Raw genomic sequence first — 9,853 nt, forward strand, 5'->3', positions numbered from 1 at the left:
CTATTTTTATTGGGTACCACAATCCTTATAGTCACTGCTAACTTTCAGAACTTAGCAGTAATTCTCAACCCCTCATCTTAGTCCCAGTAGCCAGTCTCTTGCCAAAGCTTGTAGATTCTACCTCCACCATATCTCTTACACGTTTCTTTCTTGCCATCTATACAGCAACCTCCCTCTTTCAGGCCCTCATCACTTCTTGCCTGAACTACTGCAATAACCTTCCAATTGTCCCACCCGTCTCAAATCTCTATCTTCCACACATCTGCCAAAGCCATCAAAGTGATATATTCCAATAGCTCAAGTCTGACCATGTCATTTTCTTACTCAAGAAGCTCCACTGGTTCCCTCTTGCCTCTAGGATTAGTTGGTCAGTCAACAAGCATTTATTAAAATCCAACTATGTATCAGGCAATGTGTTAAATGTTGAGGATGCAAAGAAAGGCAAAAAAACAGTCCCTGCTCTCCAGGAGCTCAGTGTAATGGGGGAGATGCTGCAAAAACAACTATGTACAAACGGGATATATATACAAAGTGATTTGGAGATAATCTCAGAACTAAGACACTAAGATGAAGGAGGACTGGAAAGGGCTTCCTGAGGACGCTGGAACTTCAGCTGAAACTAGAAGGAAGCTAGGAAAACTAAGAGGTGGAGATGAGGAGTGACAGAATTCCAGGCATGGGAAATAGCCAGTGGAAATGCCCAGGGTCCAGAGATGGAGTATCTTATTTAAGGATAGCAAGGAGGCCAGGGTCACTGGCTAGTTCACAGAGACTAAAGAGTGATATGATATATAAGAAGACTAGATGGGTAGGAAGGGGCGAGGTTATGTGGGACTTTCAAAACCAAACACAGGAATTTTTATTTGATCCTGGAAGCAAAAGGGAGACAATGGAGTTTGTTGAATTGTGTTTGGGGGAGGAGAGTAAGGGAGGAAAACAGACATATCTGAACTTTAGGTAGATTTATTTGATAGCTGAGTAGAGGATCTCCTTGGCACAGTACCTGACACATAGTAGGTGCTTAATAAATGTTGATTGATTGATTGATTTATTGATTGGAGTGGGAAGAGACTTGTAGCAGGTAGAACAATCAGCAGGCTATTGCAGTAGTCCAGGTGAGAGGTGTTGAGGACTGGCACCAAGATGGTGGCAGTGCCAGAGGAGAGAAGGGGGTGTGTGAGAGAGACATCGCCAAGGTAGAAAAGACAGGTTATGACAACTGATTGGATTTGGGAGGGTGAGAGAGAGTGAAATCTCAAGCATGATACCTAGGTAATAAGCCTGGATGACTGAGAGAATGGGTAGTACCCTTGACAGCAATAAAAATAGAAAGAAGGCAGGGTTTTGGGGGAAAGATAATGAGTTCAGTTTTGGACATGTTGAGTTTAGTATCCACTTTAAGAGATTCAACAGACAGTTGGAGACGTGAGGGAGTCATGAGAGAGACTAAGGCTAGACATAGACAATCATCTGCACAAATATAATAATTTAATTCCTGGAAGCTAATGAGATTACCAAATAAAAAATATAGAGGGAAAAGGAGAGAGTCATGGGAGATATTCAGTGTTAGAGAGCATGACCTGAATGCAGATCTAGCAAAAGAGCCTGAGAAGAAGCAGTCTGACAGGTGGGAGGAGACCTAGGAGAGAGCAGTGTCAAGAAAACCTAGAGAGAAGAGAGTATCAAGGGGAAGAAAGTGACTGATTGACAAATCCAAGACCACAGAGAAGACAAGAAGAATGAGGATAGAAAACAGGCCATTTCGTACTTAAGGTATCATTGCTCCCTTTGGAGAGAGCCATCTCAGTTGAATAATGAGATTGGGAAGCCAGATTGTAGGGAGTTTAGAAGGAAGTGAGAGGAAGGGAATTTGAGACATTGATTATAGGTGACCTTCTCAAGTTTAGCCACCAAAGGGAGAAGAGACAGAGGATGATAGCTAGAAGTGATCAATGGATCAAATATGGGATTTTGGAGGATAAGAGAGATATAGCCATGTGTCTAGGCATTAGGGAAGCATCCAGCAGACGGGGAGAGATGGAAGATAAGTGAGAGACTAAGGATGATAGAGGGGGCAATATGCTGGTGAGAACACGATGGGATGGTATCATTTGTTCATAGAGGTGGATTTGCCTTAACAAGAGAAGGGCAACTTCTTCTCATGAAGCAAGAAGAAAGGAAGGAAAGTAGTGAAAGGCATCTTAGTGATATGCGGTGAGGAGAGAAGAAGAGGGAGGGCGTGGACAATGGCTTCAGTTTTTTCATTGAAATATGAGGCAAGATTCTCAACTGAAAGGGTGGGAGAGGGAGAGCCATAGGAGGTTTGATGAGGGATGAAAAAGTTTGGAAAAGCCACTGTGGTGGTTTAGGGAAGGGGGCCTCTTGCTGCATTGAGGGCCTTGTTGAGGTTATGTAACAAAATTTGTAGTGGACCCAATCAGCGCAGTTTCATGATTTTTCTCCATCTTTGTTCAACAACATATGAAGAAGAGTGAAGGCAGAGCATAATGGGGGTAATTCAAGCCTCGGCAGAGCAAGATCTACGTTAGGATAAAGAGGTAGGAAACTCAAAAGAATTCAGTGTGGAGTTGAACTGATTCTCCAATGAGTCAAGATGGGGAAGGGAGGAGAATGTAGTTGGTTAAGAGGTTGATGACCTGGGAAAGACCTGAGGGATGGAGAAATTGGAATTCTCAGTGAGCATGAAGAACAGGTTTGGGGTTGCAAGGCCAAAGGAGAGGTAGCATGAAAATATACTATGATCACATAATGGAATTTCAGAGTTCATGAACATGGAAGTGATGATAGAGGGAGAGATTGGAGGTAGCAATGGGGAAGAAGAACTATTCCAATTCTCCTGCTATGACCAATGAGACAAGGAGTGTTAGTGAAAGTAGAAAAAGTGACCATGGAACCCGTGTCATCAGGAGTAAGCCATGTCTGAGAAAGGAAAAATTTTAAGTTGAAGGCTAATTTGTTACCTATATGGAACAGCATTCCAAAGAGCACACTGGAAGGGATGGGTAGCTTTAGAGTGGGATCTTGGTGGGGTTGGGTTGATGGGGATGGGAATAAAGGAGCAGTTAGCGGGAGACCAAGAATGGGATTTGAACAATGACAGCTTGGGGCTGGAGTAGGGAGGTTATGATGAGATTATGTTAATCATTAAAGAATAAGTTCCAATCTGTTATCATTGTCCATAGGGATTTAACCTACAGGTCGAGTTTTCCCAGGGAGCCAGGCAGCAGTGTAGCTGGAAAGAGGTGGGGAGGATGGGGTAACCAGCTAGGGACAAGGCAACTACTGCAGAGTTGTGTAGGTGGCCTGAGAGAATGCCTAGATTGTGATGGAATGGGTATTCAGAGAGGTCAGGCAACCCTCTTGGACAGGCATACAAGCTCTTCCGCTTGGCCTTTAGAGCCCTTCACAATCTGGCTCCAGCCTAGGTTTCTAGACTTACAACTGATTACTTCCCTTCCTTGTATTCTATGTTCCAGCTAAGCTGGTTACTTGTTACTCTTTCCATCCTTCCTCCACCTTCCTGTCTCTGCTGCCTTTGCACAGGACGTCCTCTATGCCTGACATGTACTATTTTCTAAATGCTTCTTAGAATCCCTAGCTTCCTTCAAGGCTCTCAGCTCAAGTATCATTTTCCTGATTATCAAAGTTTCTGGTGCCTCCGCTTTCCCATACACACTTCAAAATCACCTTTCATTTTCCCTGTGTTTGTTTTGTTCTATTTGCATGCTCCTTTTCAGTCTCTTTTGCTTGTCCTTCATCTGGTCACACCTATTAACCATGGTGTCCCCCAAGATTCTATCTTGAGCCCTTTCCTCATCTCCCTCTCTATCTCATTTTTTTAATAAGTGAATTTTTAAATTAATTAATTTATTTTTAGTTTTCAACATTCATTTCCACTATACTATCTCATTTGATGATCTCCTCAGATCCCATGGATCAAATTATCATCTCCATGCAGATCATTCCCAGAGCTACATATTGAGACCTTATTTCTTTCCTGGGCTCCAGTCCTACTTTGCCAACTTCCTCTTGGGCAGCTTGAACTTTTTTTTTAAAACTGGGGTTTTTAACCCCCTCTCTATTTATGTTTTATTCATTTAAACGGGTTGTCCTATAGATATCTCAAATTCAACATGTTCAAGATAGAACTCATTATCTCTCCCTACAAACCTTCCACTCTTCTGAATTTCCCCATTTCTGTTGAGGGTACTACCACCCTCCTACTCACTCAGGCTTACAGCCTCAGAGTCCTCCTTGACTCCTCACTCCCACTCACTTCACAGAACCAATCTTTTGCCAAGTCTGATGGTTTCCACTTTCACAAAATCTCTTGTATGCATCCCCTTCTCTCCAAACAGCTACCACCCTGGTACAAGCTCTCTTCACCTCCCACCTGAACTATTGCAATATCTGGCCTCCCTGCCTCAAGCCACTGTCCCCTCCAGTCCATTCTCCACAATTGATGGGCATTGCCTTAGTTTCTAGTTCTTTGCCACTACAAAAAAGAGTTGCTGTAAATATTTTTGTACATATGGGTCCTGTTCCTATTTTTTTAATCTCTTTGGATTACAGGCCTAGGAAGTAGTATTGCTGGATCAAATGCACAGTTTAATAACTTTTGGGACATAGTTCTAATTTACTCTGTAGAATGCTTGGACCAATTCATATAGCTCCATCAATAGTGCGTTAGTGTCCCTGTTTTTCCAAAGCCCCTGAACATTTCTTGCTTTCCTTTTTTTTTTTCAAATTTATTAATCTGTTTATCCATTATTTTGACAAACTTCTTCAGACCTCTGAGTATTTGCTGTCTTTCTTGCTTTTCACGGGGGTGGATGGATCTGGGTTATCTTGCTTAGTTGTCAGTAATAGTTTACATTCTAAAGCAAGATGTAAAAACTGGCCCTCTTCTCACCATTGGGACTTGGATTCTGCTCTTGAATTGCTGATCTCTGATAAGTGAGCTTTTACCTTGCTTTGTTTAAGACCAGGCCACTACACTACTTCCTGGCCAATTCCAAACCATGCTGCCTACACGCTACACCGCGCCACCCCCCTCCCCTTTCCATTCTTGCTGTCCTTTATGTATTGTCTTCCCCTATCAGAAAGTAAACTCTCTGAGGACCAGAACTGTCTTTCGTACTTGTCTTTATATTCCCCAGGGCTTAGTATGGTGCAGTAAGTACTTAATAAAAGCTTCATTCATTGAAAGTTCTTCACCAGAGAAGAGGATATCTCACTTCTCCAATTCCTCCCCACTTATCTTCTTATATCCTATACTAAATTATTAAGAAAGTAATAATCTATAGGCTAGCTTTTGTCTTCTCCTTCTACTCTTATGCCTATGTCTATTACCAAGGTCCCTCATGATTTGAATATAACCTGAGACTAGAGACCAAACGCCATTGAAAAGAAAGACTGTGAGGCACCCACACATTTCACAAAGGTGCAATTTTGTTGTAATATATAGATTGCCAGGAATCACATTCCTAGCTTCTGTATAAATGAGGGAGGAATTAATTATTCAGTCTCTGTAGGACCCCATGTTTTGGGCTATGGCAAGGTGGCATCTCTTTTCTCATTAAAACTGGTCTCTGAATATATTTTGCAGTAGTAAGTTTGATCCCACCATCTTAGAATTTATTTTTGTTATATGAAGAAGGAAAACAACAGGAAGCTCAATTTCAGACAGGTTATTCTTGGAAGAAACAACTAGTTCTGTATCATTCCAGAAGACCTCCCTCATAGGGGTTTTACAGCCACCTCTGAAAAAATGTTTTTGCTAGCTTGGTTGGTATACCACACACATATCACTCATGTCAGTTTCTTAACCCATGCCCATTCATTTCCTTTCATTATACTTTATTTAGCACTTCACATTTTTATCATCAAGACCATTAAAAAGTTCTTTAAAAAGGGCACACAAAGGAAAAGAGCTCCCTAAGAAATCCTGCCGTTCTTTCCCCTCTCCTAGTTCAGTTATATTTCATTAAGCTAAATTCTATCTTACCCAGTTGACAACAGCTAAAAGAATTCATGACACTCCATTGGAATCTACCTTTACAATGAGGAAGACTTTTTTTTTTTAAGTACTGGGAGTCCTGCCTTAGGAATTTTTAAAAATGTGGTCACTTCCACACTTTCTATTCCTGATTCCTAAATTCCTTCCATATCTCCCATCCTTCCCTTCTCCGTCTCAGGAAATTCAGAGCTAAATACAGTAACTCAGCTTCAGAAACTAACTCATCCCAGGTGCCAGATAACATCTATTTCTCTATTCTTAACTGGTGTTTCTTCTATTTTTATTTTTAACTCTCCTGTTTTAAATTATATTTAATTCTGTAAGCCACCTCAAAGCCTAGTTGCAAACAAGCAGGATATAAATCACAGACAAGTATATACGTATAATAAATTACTCTCAATTGCTGCTAAAATGCTCTATCCCCTCTGCGTTCTAATGGTAATGATAAAAGCTAAGGGGGCATGTTGAACCTTTCCTTTGAAATCGAGTCCCTAGAGATGTCATAAAACCACTTTAATTTTGTTTTAAAAAACAAAACAAAAAACTCCAATCTTTTTAAGCTTTCCATTTAAATATATCTTCAAGGTGTTTTGTTCTGGTGGAGGTACAAACTCTCTCTTATTATTCAGTTTGGAAGAACTTTCTTCATAAAGAAATCTGTGGCCAAAGCACTTTCAAAAAAGGACTAGTTCTTAGGTTTAATCTCAACTTCTAAAGCAAGTCATTGTATGTGTATGCAAGGTAAATGTATGCCGGAGATATTAATCTATATTAAGTAAATATATTTATTTATAGCAAGTATTAAGTATATTAAGTAAATATATTTAATAGGAGTAAACTTTTCTCAAAAAGAGTAATAAGGGAGAGTGAGGAACAACTAAGAAACCTTCAAAATATTTTTAGAGAGTTGTCAGCCCCTAGTTTATTTGAACTATCCAAACTATTTGTCCCACCAAATTAAACCATTTGGAAGAACAGACTAATCTAGTTTCTAGCCTACTTGGCCATCTTGAAATGTGAACATATTCCCCCCCATCTCTCTTTATGTGAATGGCTGGTAAAACCAACCATGCATTACTGAGGTGATACAAACTAAGAGAGCGTAAGGACAAATTAGAAGCCCTTACACAAAATGTGCTTAGCCTTTAAATTTAGATGTAAAAGATGTAAAGAAACCAAAGGCCATTACATCAAAAACATAGAAATGTCTTGACCAAAAAAATGTGTATTATGTAGAGTGTCCTCAAAGTCTTAGTGTAGTTTTTAAACTTTAATAACTAAATAACTGTAAGCCTTACTAGCTTAAAACTAAGACTTTGGGGACACTCTGTAATAAAAATTCATTGTAATGAACCAAAATATTTGGGTATGGGTGAAGTGGACAGGATTGGGTGCCAACATGACATAGAGAAAAGTTTGAATTATAGAGTTTTATAAGAAGATGTGAAATTATTATATTACTATTTAAATCAGGATTTATATTATAAGGTAAAAATGTATATGAAGCAATAAATAAAATAAAGTTAGTAAAAATTCAATTCAGATAGACCTATTCTATATGATAATATGTCAGGAACATATGAACTTTTAGTGAGTCTATTTTCTGTAGACCAGGTTAACTGAAAACAAAGGCTTAAAAGCAGTTGCCTGGCCACTTGGTGATAATGTATTTATAAATATGCAAAATGGTCCTCAGTCCTGTGTCATCCCTTCTTCTTCTGCAGTGACTGTGGCAGAGAAGTGAAAGAGATACAGAAGGTGATAAGAATTACACAGGTTTTAGACTATCAATAAATTTTAATTGAGCCAGTACTTTAAACAGGAAATCATTGTCCAATGACCAAGTGAACATAATACTGGAGGAACTGAATTATATCTGCAGGCAACAGATGAAGCTAGTGAGTTGGGGGGAGGGGAGAAAATTAGCTCCTTTGTGAAAGCAAGGCTTTCATCTTTCTCCTCCTTGGAGGAATGAGTCAGATCCAGTCTACGACAAACAGTAGTGATCAATTAAAAAGTTATTCACTCATTGTTTCTTCAGAACTTCCAACTCTCACTGGCTTATGATTTATTTCTGTGATTTCTGAATTCTTAAGACAGATTTATACAGACTAGTACTATTCTCCAAATTTGACCTGGGAGTTTCAGCCCCCCAGCTCAGCTCTTGCTGACTAAACCTTTTTGACTTCCTAGAATAAAGAATGTTTTCTCCCAATAGAATACACGTATAGCTTAGCATGTCTTCAAGTCAACAGGGTTTTTGTGGTCAGTAAATTACATCTAAATTGAAAGCAAGATACAAAACAGACAAAATAGCACATTTTTCTAACCGGAAGGATGAAAAGTAGCCTTGCTTATATAGCACCTCCTCTGGGGCTACTTCCCCAACTCCCACTCTTGGTGAGCCCAATCCCCAGAAGGTGGCTAACTACAACTATTCAGGGTTTAGTGGTAACCTTAAAAGGTTGGGTTTCTAGTTCTATTGCTCATGAACCCCCCACTGGTGTGCTCTCCATTGTCAATTGGACAACCAAACTCAGCTCTTTTGGTAAAGATATTTTCTAGGCTGGTGTAGTGACAGCAATTGTTACAAAATATTCCCCCCCCCCCAAAAAAAAAATCCTGGAGTACTCTCTGCTCCAAGGTGCATGGGAAGAATGGGCTAAAACTTAAACTATGATGATAATGAAGTACATGTGACAAAGGGCAACTCACAACTCTTGATTTCTGGAGGTTCTTTCCTGAATTGTTTTGTGGAGTCTTCATGAAGTTCCCCTTGTCTCCTGGGCTCCAAGGGTGAGTACCCTCATAGAGTAAATAGCTGGCATTTCTCTCTGCCACAAGGGGTCATACTCCCTGAAACTGCTTCCTTCCTTGGATAGCTTTATTTCTACATTTCTGTTTGTCTAGTATTTGTTGTCAGTGTATCTTAATCTGTTCCCAGCTAGATGTATTGTCTCCTACTTTCAGTTTATCTTATAATACAGTTAATGGTTGGTGTAGGGGCAGGGGAGAGTTTTAAAGGGCAATTACCTTTCCACTGCAGCTTGTTAAATACTAGACTTGTCCATCAATTAACTGAGATCACCACTGGACTATAATTTTTATATACAGGTGACTGTTTCAGCCAATCACCAGATAAGCCTATTAATCAATCAAACAATAAGCATTTGTTAAGTGCCCACTATGTGTCCAAGAACTTGCTAGGATCTTGCTGAGGAAAGAAGCCAAAGTGGCCTCAATCATTGGGCCAGCTCTAAATGGTCCAGAGCTGCAGGAGCCACCACTCCTGTTCCTGCTACATGGTTAGTCCAGTTAGCTATCAGCTCTTGTGACAGGCTCTCATGGCTTATGTCTTAGCAGCTGCTCATTTCTAGCTTTCTTCTTAAGTCTCTTCTTCCTGCCCACCCAGCTCTTAAGGTCCCTCTTCCTGCTTGGAAATCAAAGCCAGTCTTTAAGTTTCCTCACCATTAAGGCAAGTTACATGTCCATCTTGACATTTTGCCTAGCATTAAAACTAGAAGAGAAAAAGCAGTTATAGCAAAAGAGAAGGATGGCTCGTGGTTATCCCTTAAATGGGAAAATATGGAAATTGAGAGAGTTGGTTTTATCACATACCCAAAGGCAATAAGAAACATCATTTCTTGGGATACTTGGTCATTTTGTATTGCAGTACATGTGATTTTTACTTATTTATTTTTTGTAAAAAGGCAACCATGAAAATAATGGCAGCCTATGCACTAATATCTATTGCAGAGGATGTAAAGGTAAAGAAATTCAATGAAGAACTCAATGAAACCTTCCAAAGTGAAT

This window comes from Trichosurus vulpecula, chromosome 2, assembly GCF_011100635.1.
Source record: "Trichosurus vulpecula isolate mTriVul1 chromosome 2, mTriVul1.pri, whole genome shotgun sequence".
Classification (NCBI taxonomy): Eukaryota; Metazoa; Chordata; class Mammalia; order Diprotodontia; family Phalangeridae; genus Trichosurus; species Trichosurus vulpecula.